The sequence below is a fragment of the Poeciliopsis prolifica genome, unplaced genomic scaffold, assembly GCF_027474105.1.
Source record: "Poeciliopsis prolifica strain line A6 unplaced genomic scaffold, Auburn_PproV2 SCAFFOLD084, whole genome shotgun sequence".
NCBI classification, from domain to species: Eukaryota; Metazoa; Chordata; class Actinopteri; order Cyprinodontiformes; family Poeciliidae; genus Poeciliopsis; species Poeciliopsis prolifica.
In genome coordinates this window covers 816,085-829,077 of record NW_026562459.1, presented here as the reverse complement: position 1 = coordinate 829,077, position 12,993 = coordinate 816,085, and the positions used below count along the sequence as shown (strand labels likewise).

The 12,993-nt window shown below is 36.4% G+C and overlaps 1 long non-coding RNA gene across 1 annotated transcript; it reads left to right on the top strand.

Moving 5' to 3' along the window:
* The first annotated feature begins 9,687 nt into the window (after positions 1–9,687).
* LOC129353119 (uncharacterized) lies at positions 9,688–12,503 on the top strand. The gene is made up of 4 exons (XR_008604978.1): positions 9,688–9,847; positions 10,813–10,904; positions 11,479–11,571; positions 11,731–12,503. It is a non-coding gene; the product is annotated as an uncharacterized LOC129353119 (long non-coding RNA).
* The last annotated feature ends 490 nt before the right edge of the window (positions 12,504–12,993 follow it).

Genomic DNA, 12,993 nt, shown 5'->3' with positions numbered 1-12,993 from the left:
GAAAGACCCTGAAAGACCTTCAGAAATCCTGCAGAAATGTATTGCTCCTGACTTTTTTAAAACAGATTATAAGAAAGTCTAACTTGGTGAAGTAAACGCAAAAAAAACGTTGGTTATATCAAACAGTATATACTATAATTTCCAAGTGGGCCAAAGAAAATAGTAATAAAAACCCAACAATTAAATAAACAAAACCTAATTTCAGATGTAAAGTAGCCACTATTTATGGCTATGTTCTAATTTTACCATTTACATGTTTTTAGTTGGTTATATTTAGAGAATCTGTTTAAACATAATTTTTCAGAGAGAAAATTTATTAGCCTTCGGTGCCTAAAAGGCTTTCAGAGGGGCCAGGAAAACACATTTGGATGTTACATTAGTTTTCAAAAGGGACAAATTCAACAGCACATTATTACTGAGGCTCATGTGTGCTGGAAGTCATAAAACAGCAGCAGAAGATGCATATAGATGAGGTTGTAGGTTTGATTACAGTTTACTCATATAAGGATGATGTACCCCTGGGCAAGGCACTAAACCTCAAGTTGCCTATCAATTTTTATATTGGGTATTTAAATGTGTGTGTGTTTGTGAGTGTGAATTGGAGTATGCAACTGTAGAGTGAAGTGCTTTGAGTTGTCAGTATGACTAGAAATCCAGTAAATAAATTCAGTCAGTTTGATTTATGTATTCAAAAAACATTAATTGGTCTTAATAGTTCATATTTTTGGTGGACATTCTGAATTTTCAGATGTTGCTAGACCATTTTATCTTAAAACTTGTTCTGAAAATTTCTAAACATATTTTCTACCATTAAACATTGTTGATTCAGACAGATGAGTGCAGACTAAATGCAGGTGTCATCCAGGCGGCTTCAAAAACAATAAAAACTGGATTTAAGGTTCGCCCTGATGATGGCTATTGAGAAAACAAGCGCAGTAATCAATGTCTGCAGTTCAACAACGGAGGGACCTACCAGCTGTGGCACCAAGCAGCATGTTTCATTTCAAACCTCACATCCACACACAAAAATGTGATTTCAAAATAAGGAGTTTCATTTTTTTTTTACAGGCTTTGACATTAATTCAAGTCATTTGGAAAACCATGTTATAATCAGATTCTGATTCACATCTCTCTTAGTTTCAGTCAGAAGAAGGATGTCAGTAAAATGTGCAGATTACTTTAAGAATAAATCTGCCACCGTATTAATAACATCTTATAAACGGATAAAAAAACCTCCGATGCGGCCTCCAGCTGAAACTTTGTCCAAGCTGAAAACAATCCCGGGAATTTCCACTCTCTATCACACAGATTGAGAGCCCAGAAGGCCAGAAGGCCAGGAGACCGCTTTCTAAGTCCTGGTGGATTTTCATTAAAGTTGTCGGGTCTTAATCCTGTGTGAGGTAATTTGGTTAGTGAGTTATCCTTAAAGTAGTGCAGTTTTGGCATCACAATTACACTTTATAAAACTCTGGCCTTATATTCACAGATTCAGCCAGCATGCACATATCTATTCATCTATATATTTAAAGACATTTTTAAAAGTCTGGGGAATAAGAAAAAGCTCATTTTATGCCCTCTGAGCTCAGTACGTGAGAGGTTTTTCCTCTGTTTGAGAAGCCTTCCCACCAGCCCTGGCTGTGACCTCTGGAGAGGACGGATAATAACTTCACAGCAATGAATGTTCAAAGTTAGTTTGCCCTCCACCCACAGCTATATCTCCAATTTCTGCATTCCCTTTCAAGCTTGCGCTCCTCCATTCCCACAGAATTTCTCTCTTTTATGCGCTCAGTCTCTCAGAGGGTAGATCTCGGTGTGAGAGCGTCCAGCACTGGATCTTTCCCCATGTTTGTTTGTGTGTACTTCCATCTACACCTGTACATGAGTGTCTTTCCTTTCTGTACCTGCTGCTGTGGTTACCAACGACACCAACAAACAGGTAGGGAATACTTGGTTTCTGAAATCATAGTTAGCCTCCTGGCGTTATAGCAGTGGTCAAATTATCTTCTTATTATACAACTTGTGTAACACAATATTCTTGTGTTCTATTCCTGGTTCTGGGTGTTTTTGGATGATTTTCATAATTTTCTACAGTTTATGCTCAAAAACTAAATCCTATTTTTAAAATAAAGTAAATTAGACTGCCTGAAGCAATTATAAAAAGGCAGAAAAGACAAGGACAGAGCAGATTAACAGAATAAAATACATGGCAAAAAAGTTATGCAATATAAAAGAATAAAAAGAAAAAACATGGATTTAAAATACTTCAAAACTTTGGAAGACCTTCAAGAAGCCTGGAGAACTATTGATCAAAACCACTGAGAGATTAGCAGAAAGTCTGGCTGCTTCATGGCAAATACTGACGACATTACGGGTGGTTTAAAACTTTTGCACGCTGGGTGGAATTGGTTGTGAGCAGCTGTGCTGATAAAGTCATCGGGTCTAAATGAAACCGTGTAAAACAAGCGGAGCCTGAACAGCAGAGTGCTTCCACCTGCTGCAGCCTCGCTGTAACCTTGCTGAATATTTCATAGCCGCCAATATGTTTCTGTGTCACACTTTTCAAGTGGTGCCATCGGATTTCACCAGGGTGACATTTTTTTGGGGTGGATTGTTGTTGTTTTTTTCTTCTTTTTCTTTTAATGTTTTGTTTCACTTCTTTTCTTCCACCATAACAATGTCAATTTAGCACACGGCGCTCATCAAAAGCAACCTTGCTGCCAGCTGCTGAACACAAACCTTCGCTTTCTCAGTCTGTTGTTGTCATATGTTTAAATTATGCATTTGAATTTTAATAGACAGGAATATGATTATATAGTCTGACAATAAAAGGAAATGGGGGTTGTGAGTAAGGGGGGTGAAAATCTTCCAAAATTCATTTCAAACATTCATGCATATTTAATAGGCTGGGCGCAAAGACTTCACACAGCAGTATAATCCCAATATGCGCCAAGTCGTTATCGCTGTCATAGGCTATGCAGTAATTCTGCCACAGTGCACCTCTTTGGAAAAGGTTCTGGTTTCCATCGATCAAAAATGGTTTCTAAAGTCAAAAACCTCAACGTCAGGACCGCATACACACACAACATCATTTTCTTCTCTTTTTCACTTTCTCTGCCAGTTTTTGTGTGAGACAAAACTTCCTCCACTCTGTCCCGTTTTGGCCTTTGTTGCTGGATTGGTGAACGTGACGCATGGGTAAAGCGTCTCATCCTGTTGCATCTCCGTATTCTCAAGAGTTTGTTTTATCCCTCCCTGAAACTTCACCACTTTGAAGGTGCAAAATCGCACAACCCACTTTCATATACTTAACTTTTTCTATTCTGCAACTCTCAACGTTAAAGAAAAGAGTCCTCAACTGGAGGAACACAGAGAGGAGTCACCTAATTTTGTTCTTTGGAGATCTGCATGTGTCCCGAGATTATAAAAGGCATCAGAAAACATGGTGCGGAAGCTGTTTAATAAATGAACATATTCCTGGAGAGCTGCTGCAATAGCAGCTCATGAAAAGTAAGAGGAGATTTTTTTTTCAGGTGGTACTCTATAGTGTTTGTGCTTGTGTCTGAGTGTGTAAGTCTAGGACTAATTCATGCTTGTGGGTTAATTTAAGTTTGTTAAGCTGTCAAAGTTTGTATTTCTGTCAATGCCAAACCATTGCTGAGCAAATGCTAACCAAACAAAAATGATATATTAGGTCATATTGACAGTTTTGGATATTGTTCATATGCCACTTATTACCAAACCAGAAGAGAATATTTTGAAAGAAAGAAAAGCCTGAGCAAAAGTAAAACTGTTGTGACATAAAACTTCTTGTATAAACACAGTTTATGCCGGCAGGTTTACCAATGAAAGTATGATATTGTGTGTACATTGAATGTAAAATACAAACATTTGGCCTGCAGCTTTATTTAATTATAAAATCACCTACATTTACAACTACTGTACTGTTTTGGTTAACTTTTCATTTCTATGAATGTACTTTGAGCCATGTCAATATGATCCAGTTCAGAAAACACACTCGTCCAGAATTAATTCTGATACACAATAGAGGATAAACTTCATCATATGGAAGAGAATCAGGGCCACTGAAAAAAATTCTGCCTTTAATCTGAAAATTAAAGTCACAATTTCAGAATTCTGATTAAAAATTATTATTATTTTTGATTCCAATCCTCTTCTGTGTCATCAAGAAAAAATTGCAGATGAAAAAAAAACTTTTTTTTTGGCAGCCTCAAAACTTATATAGCTACTTAAAATAATAATAAAACATGGAAGAACTTTATTTAGTTACTATAAAACCTTTACAAAGTTATTGATGTGAAGTATTTGGTATGCCACATACCAAAACATTAGCATTAGCCTGAACTGCTTACTGCTTGGGCAGTGATGTGAACCAGCTCCATGAAATTCTGCTGCAAATTTTCTGAAGCAAAGACAATTTCAAGTAAGCATTTATGCTCACATATCTGACCTTTTTCATGTTTACTCAATTCAGAACTCGTTTTTTAATAACTGGGTAGAAGGTTACTGTTTGCATACTACACAAGGTCATGGTGAAATTAATATTTGATCCTGTCACAGCTGGGTATGCTTAAACCAGCTGTAGGATAACTTTAAATATGTCCCTTTTATTCAATAAAAGCACAGATCTTTTAAAACTATAAGATACCCCAGAGTTTGCTTAATTGGATTCCTGAAGATGACTTTGAGAAATTTCCCTCATGATTTAATGATTGAACATCTCTCTCTTTTTTCAGACCACTTCAAAATATGAACAAGCCTCCTGTAGTCTTCTGGGGTGGCTGGTGTCCAGCAGTCACCTGCTTCCCACAAGCCTCTGGAGAGCTGTTGGCTTCAATTCATAAGTGCTGGAAAAATTACACATGTCAGTTCTGACCTAGATGGTCATGTAACGGGCAGCACGCATAATTAACCCGGAGAATGTTTATTAGACCCAACGGCACTGTGAGCATGATGTGGGAGTAAATGGAAAAAATGTGTGTGGGTGTCTGTAAGAAAGAAGGACGGGTGAGTTTTTCTCTGTGATAGAGATTTATATCCCCGTTTAATGTGAATACAGAATCCCCCTAATGGCTTTACAGTAAAAGTGGATTTAAGTACTTGGGCAAGAGCGGGAACTGTTATAAAAACTAAAATAATAAAAAGAAGACTTAGTGGCTTTTTTGATTATCCAACACAGATTCTCAACTCCTGCATTTAATCCTGAATAAGCACTTTTAAAACACAGGAAAATAATACACTACATTACATTCGTGTCACATGTTCTACTTTAGCATTGTAACATATATCATTAATTCATTTCCCAGTGATTCTGTCGTTTCTCTGATCTGTTATTCCCCCCCCCCAAACACCAGTTTTAGCAAGACAGCCTTAATGCTGCTCCAACACGGCTTCACTTAGTAAATACATTTCTTTAATGGTTTGAAGACACATCAATGAAAATGTTTACATGATAGAACTTTTTTATATCTCATTCCAAACATGCCAGAGCAGTTTGTGGACATGCTAGGCTAACATTAGCATTTTCTTTCTTAGATTTGATAAGACTGATAAATTAATTCATCATCTATTTCAGTGTTATTACTATTGATCAAGTGTAGAAGACCTAATAGCAAAATATGCATGGCAAACTTTTCACTTTGCTTAAAGTGCAGAGAAAATTAATGATCCGTGTTTCAGCTGCTATCTAAACAACAGGTAAACAGTCAGTTAACTGCAGCAGCCACTGCAGTTTCCCTCACTCAGCTTTGATACTGCGAGTTAAATTTGGTCAGGGATTCAAAAACATTCATCATCTGACATTATGTGATGCCGACACACCTTTTTGCATTTTTGTTCTTTCACAAAAGATCTCAAGAGTTGAAAGCGTGAGGCCAGTTGTCTCACTGAGTTCTTGACATTTTAACATTTTTTAAATAATTACTAGAGGAACGTTTGGACAGAAATGTCCTATTTCTGTGACCTTTTTATTAGTGACAGTACGCCAAGTATTTCAGTATTGAGAAGAAAAAATCTTCACGAGAGGCACATTACTAATGTGGTTCTTCTTCAATTTGGCTCCATCTCAAACCCAAACATGCAAACATTGATGTATAAAGTCGTTGCTGTTCTCAGCTTGTATTTGGTGAATTTTCACATCTATTTTATGTACAAACTTTACACAAATATGCACTCTGCAGTTAATATTGGCCATGAAATACAACTCTGCGCTACCCACATTAAATTAAACAACAAAATTAAGGACTTGGAATGGCATAGTCAAAGTTCTGATAAATCTGGTTATGATGCTTATGGTCATCTGCGTGTTTTAGTAAAAATCATAGACATTGTCAAACTCATAGATAAAGGGTTTTTGTATTTTATGTTTTCTCCTACATATTATGTTCTTTTTAAGTTATTTAAGTGCACAAAGCTCTGTATTATTATTATTATTATTATTATTATTATTATTATTATTATTATTATTATTATTATTATTTTATTATGATAATCCCTCCAGTTTGGCTGAATTAAAACAATCATATAAACAACAGTGGACCAGATTTTCTCTCTAGATGCATGTTAGTTTTTATAGTCAAATGATGGCAATTTTTGCCACCAAAGATGGACCATCCATATGAGGTTAAGGGGCAAATACCCTTTTTATAATAATAATTATTATTATTATTGTTTTTTTTTTACACAAGGTTAGTTGGTTGATTGCTTTTCTCTTCTGATAAATTAAATTATTTGAAAACTACATTTTGAATTTACTCGAGTCGTCATGTTCTGATATTAAAAGTTATTTCATCATCTGAAAGCATCAAAGTCTAAGAGAAGAAATCCGTACAGGGGGAAGAAACTGTTCTGACAACCAAACTTAATAAAACACCAGAATAATGCAGCCTGGCATATTGGTTTTGTCTGCCATAATGTTGCCGTTGCAAGTCCTTAGATTGTGAAAAGAAATGGCTTTTAATGCAATTTTTCAACCTTCCACCCTCCAGTAAAACCTCAAAAGCATCATCACCCACGGCTCACTTCCATCAATCATCCATTTTCTTCTCTGCTTTGAAAACAAAGTGAATCTTGTTTGGAAGCAAAAACAATTAGGCCGGCTCTGTCACAGATACTGCTGCTGAGTGGCTTAGATCCTCTGAAAGCAAGCCCAGTTTTTGATGCACCAACCCCCCCTAAACACACACCAGCGGCTCTTCAGTCCTCTCACCGTGATGTTGACTGGCTATCGCTGCTGGCCAGTTGTCCTGCTGTTTGAGATGTGCTCCCTGCGCTTCAGTCTGCAGGGAAACTGTGACAGGCTTATCTCCCCCAATGCTCACTCACCTGGAGAAATAGAGAAAACTATTTCACAGCTTCTCTGAGAGACTTATTCAAGTGCTGCAACCCACACAAGAAAATTGTCCATTTTGAAGAATTTGTTGCATTGAGAACCAGGTTTGTCTGGCGAGAAGTGCTAGTGATCGGGAGATGAACCAAACTGGAACGAGGAGTTCTTCCTAAAGTCTCCCTGGATTTTAAAACCAAGTAACACATTTTGAGTTAAAATCAATACAAGAGTTAGAAATATCTATACATCTATAATCACAGGGTGATATTAAAAATATTTTTTACAAATTTCAACACTCAGAAATTTGAGCATTCACAGGAATTGTTAAATTTTAGGGTAACTTGCAACAATAGTGATATTTAGGAAGCAAAATGGACAAGAGTGTTGCAGCCAGTTGATAGAGCATCTTTCAGTCAATCAAAACTGGTAAGTGAAGGTCTCCAGACCACATACATCCCTGATGTTCACATGTGAAATCAGATGATGTTCAGTAAACTTGACCATTGTTTTAACACAATTTTTTGAGTCGATTAACTTTTTGTTTTATTGTACTGTTGAGTAAATTTTCTGATATGCAACAAATAGGAGTGGTTCAGGACGTGAGGTAACAAGAAAAAAACACAGAACAGTCCAAGTTCTTAAAACTATAGCGCGTTTCAAAGTATCCATACACTGCTAACTTTTTCATATTTCATCATATAACAGCGGGAGGTTTCAGCATATTTACTTGGGATGTAACAAATCAAAACAAAGTAGCAAATAATTGTTTAGATACTTTTAATCTGACAAACAGAGAGCTGCCACTTTCTTTCAGAACTTACCTCAGTAGTTCATAAATCCTGGGTCTGTAATTTACAGCTAGTCTGTGATGTCCTCAAAGATTTGCTACAGAATGAAACAGAAGCACAAAGACCAATGAACACCGCAGAGAAAGATCTGATGATTAAAGCAGAGTCAGGTTGTATGAAACAGCCATCAAGTTCATAATTTGAAAATAGGAAGCATATGGAACTGCTGTGAACGTAGCAAGACTGAACCGGCAGGCTCAGCTAAGAAAGAAACAACCACAGAGTCCTCCAAGAGGCCAATGCCCAAAGAAGTGCAGTCATTCCTATTTTTGGCAGAAAAAGTAAATGTTTTAATACTGGACTCCATGAATCAGGCCTCTATGGAAGAATGCAAAAAGCCAAGAAGGGAAAAGAGATGAGATCAATGACTTAACTTTTAGGCATAGTGGTGGTGAAGAGCCTTTTTCTCAGCGGGGACAGGGAAACTCGCCATAAGATAATAAACACAGGCGTTCTTCAAAAACTCTTGAAGACTCCAAGACACCTGAGTCTTGGGCAAAGGTTCCCCTACCAGCAAAGAAAAAAAAACACTAAAATCATGGCAGGTGAGAGTGATGTGAAATATGATTTTTATTTGGAGGTATACACTGTAAAAAAGGAACCTCGGGGGTTATCACATTAACAAAAGATATCATGTACTGTTAACTAAATAATTCCATGTTTGAGCCAAAAACATGATACAATCATGTTGCATAAACAAGATATTCCACAACTTCAACGTTTATAAAATTGAATCATGTTGAGAACATGATTCATTATAGTCAGACCGATCCTATGCTGAAGACCACGAGTGAGATCACGGGATATCGCAAGTTCACGCAAGATTACGGGAAATCACGGGCTATCACGCGCGAATACGCGAGACAATCGGTTTTCTCTCGCAAATTGAATAAAATGTATTCAAGGTGAGATAACGTGATTCAATTACGTCAGCTAGATCTTCCGCCGAAAAAAAAGAACGTCGGGGCGTATTACATTAACAAAAGAATATCATGTACCGTTCACACAATAATGTTGGGTTTGAAGCGAAAACGTGATAAAATCATGTTGGATAAACAAGATATTCCACGACTTCACATTTATAAAATTGAATCATGTTGAGCTAACATGATTCATTATAGTCAGACTGATATTGTGCTGACGACAACGAGTGAGATCACGGGATATCACGCGAGAACACGCGAGACAATCGGTTTTTTTCTCTCAACTGGACTAACGTGATTGAATGACGTTATCTCAACTTGAATACATCTAATTAACATCTAATTAACATATATATACCCACCGCGGGTGGTTCTTATCCTCTGAGCTCGGGTCCTCTACCAGAGGCCTGGGAGCTATATATATATATATATATATATATATATATATATATATATATATATATATATATATATATATATATATATATATATATATATATATGTTTGGTTTTTTTTTATTCAATATCAATATTTGTCAAAGTTAATCTAATAAAAAAAAAACACAGTGACGTCAGTTCCAAAGCGCTATTGTGTCAGACTCATCTCCCGCTGAAGAGGATCCAGGTCAAGAGATTACGGAAAATCACGCGAGATAACTGGCTTGCACCTTATTGGGTTTTTTCAAGGGCAGAGGGGAGATTCCTGGCGTGCATCCACTTAATTTGAAGAAGGTAAGAGTCAAACTATTTTCATCTAAATCCATATAAAAATATGTAACTTAAAATGTCTCTACATTTGCACCATTTTCTACTTGTTCCATACTTGTGTCACATTATTTCATGTTCTGTAGATTAAGTCGGGAGGTTAAGGCAGATAGCTATATGTGATATCATTGGTAAGTTTACATTTATCGCCGCACCATGTTAGGTACATTTTGTGCTAAAAAAGTCTGCAGAGCCATATGTAGTGTACAAAGCTGCTGCCAGAGACACAAATGGACCCCAGAAATGTCACAGTTTTGCTCCTCCTGAGCTCCCTGGAGGTTTAGTGGATTTTTAACACACGGATCTAACATCAGTCTATTTCTAACTATTTTAATTCTATTTCAGTAATGTTACTATGGAGGTAAATGTAGATACACACACTTTGGTACCTTTCTATAATCATCAAGATTCTTAATTAATTATGGTAATAAAAAGTCCTACATTTCAGTCGGTGAAACCTGCAGAAAACATTGCTTTCTGAGCTTTGTTAAATGTTCCTAAAATACCTGTTAGTTATGGATTTTCTAGTATATTTTGTCAGGCTAAAACTCTCAATGGATTATCCATTATTACAGACTTGAGCTTTCTATTTTTTTTCTTTAAAATACATATTCCTCTGCTGTAAAGATGTTGGGTTTTTTTTGGACTCTTCTTTGTTGTCCCCAAATAATTGTAGCTCAGAAACAATATTGAAGTTCATTGGTTTAATTTTGAAATGTTGATGTTTTTGTGTTGATTGTTTGTGCTCATTTTGACCTATGTTACTATTGCTTTCTACCATGTTCAATTCACCATTGTTCTGCACATATGTGCTTGCATGTGTCCTGTGGTTTTATTCATGAGGCATTCAAGGGACTTGTACTAAAAGATACAACTCAGTTCAGTATGAATTGCATATTTTAATGGTTGAAAATATATCTGATCTCTTTCAGAACATCACCTGATCACCTGTCTGTAATCCACCTGCTTAAGTTCTGGTCAAGGGGCTCATCGGCTATCAAGTTATAGATTTCAGTGGCTAATAGTAAGTTTTGCCAGATCTAAAGTGACTGAATGTAGTGTTAGAGAGCTTATAAAGCTAGGGTTCAGCTAAACATTTATTTGGCCAGTCTGTTTTATTTGTCTTTATTTGCGTGGGGATGTGGAAATGTAAGGAGTGTAGTCTCTCTCTGTCTCGTAGATATGACCTGTTAAAACATTTACACTTAAACACCGGCATATGCGACGTTATCCATGCCCACACATAGACTGTCCATGTACTTGTAAGACATGGAATGCTTTGCATATTCATTTAAGTAGAAGGATATAGACTGTGTTGACCATTCTGTACTTTTCACATATTTCTTTGGTAATATATTCATGTCTTTATTTAAACCTCTAACAGCTTCAGTTAGATGTTTAAATAAAATGTTAAACTCCATTTTAGTCATGGCATAATGAAGGGATACTAACAATTTTAAATATCTTTCAAACAGACTGCAAGCCACTGATCACTTTTGTTGTGACTTCCTTTGAATGTAGCTATGTTTTCAAGTGTGTGAACCTATACTGCTGGAGTTTTGAGATTGTTCTCATTGTTTTTTGATCTGCATATTTAGGAAGACACTGCTGAGGTCAGACGAGAGTGCATCCTCAAAGGTCTGTGTGTGTACCTAAATGAAGATCCAGAGAAGCTGGTGAGGGAGTACATGGTATGTTAAATTCTCTTTGTGTTTACAATAGAACTCCTAAGAGTTGTTAAAATACTTCACCAACTAAGGTCCATGAGTGATTCAATCAATGTCAGTCTAATTTATTTATTTAATTACATGTGAATTGTCTCCCCCCAATACCCTTCCTAACTCCCTTAGGACGTTGATGAATGAAATGGCCAAAGCCGAGACTGTCCTCGGAATCGTCATTTGAGCAGAGGGTGCCGATGCACATCTGGATGTTGGGATTGTCCTGGAGGGGGTGGAAGTTATGAACAGCTTGGGCAGTGTATCTTCTGCAATAGTGATGCTGCTGGGACTAATCTACGCACTAAACTTGAGCTACCCTCAAGTTTAGTGCGTTCAGCACTCAACTTGCTCAGTAACTCAAGCATACCTTTGAAGTAATACAGAAAATAATAATGAAATTGGATGGAAAGAACTTATCAAAGAAAGCACAAGTTCTCAATATGAAACTCGCTGCTAAGTTGAGTAAAGTTTCATATGGAAAATGAGTGTTTAAAGTCTGCAGTAGAAAATATTTATATTGTTACAGTTCTCTAAGTTGAGCAACTATACTGACATGTTTTATGTTGTAAAGAATTGGCTGGGAAATGAAACTGTAACCTTTTTGTAGTTGTTTTTTATTTCAATGTCCAACTCAGCTGTGTTTTGTGCTGTGTAAAAAAAACGATGTATAACAATTCTGAAAATACAATTGTGTTGTACCTTTTCTAATTGTTGAGTGTTCTTCCTACACTTTCACCTAGTGCTATCTTAAAATGCTTGATTAACGCTTGAAAATATGTCTTTGAATTAACGTCATGAAATAATGGAAAGGATTTCCACACGATTAACTAGCTGTCTTTTAGCATGAAGCATATTTGTTGAGCTAACTTGCTTTTAGTGAGTTGGACCTACTGAATCAGGTAGTGTGAAGGCACTACTGTAAAAATAAGGTGGTTTCAACTAGATTTATATTCATCTTAATGAAGTTACATCAATGATTTGGTCCTAAACATTGCAGATTAGTTGGGCGGGCTGTATTGCATTACACTGGGTCACGCTATAGTAACTGAGTTAAAGGAACCTTTAAAACATATGTTGAGCCAACACATTTCATTTGAATTTGAATAACCTTAATGAATGGAGTTGAGCCAACTCATTTGATTTACAATCATCCATTGCATTACCATAATTCTGGTTGAGCCAACATATTTGGTTTAAATTAGAACAACCTTAATGAATTATGTTTTGCCAACTCATTTAATTTATATAAGAATAACCACAATATAATACGTTGAGCCAACATGTTTGATTTAGAATCACCCATTGAATCACCATTGTGACAAGTTGAGCCAACACATTTGCTTTACATTGGAATAATCTTAATAAATTAGGTTGACCTAACACATTTGCTTT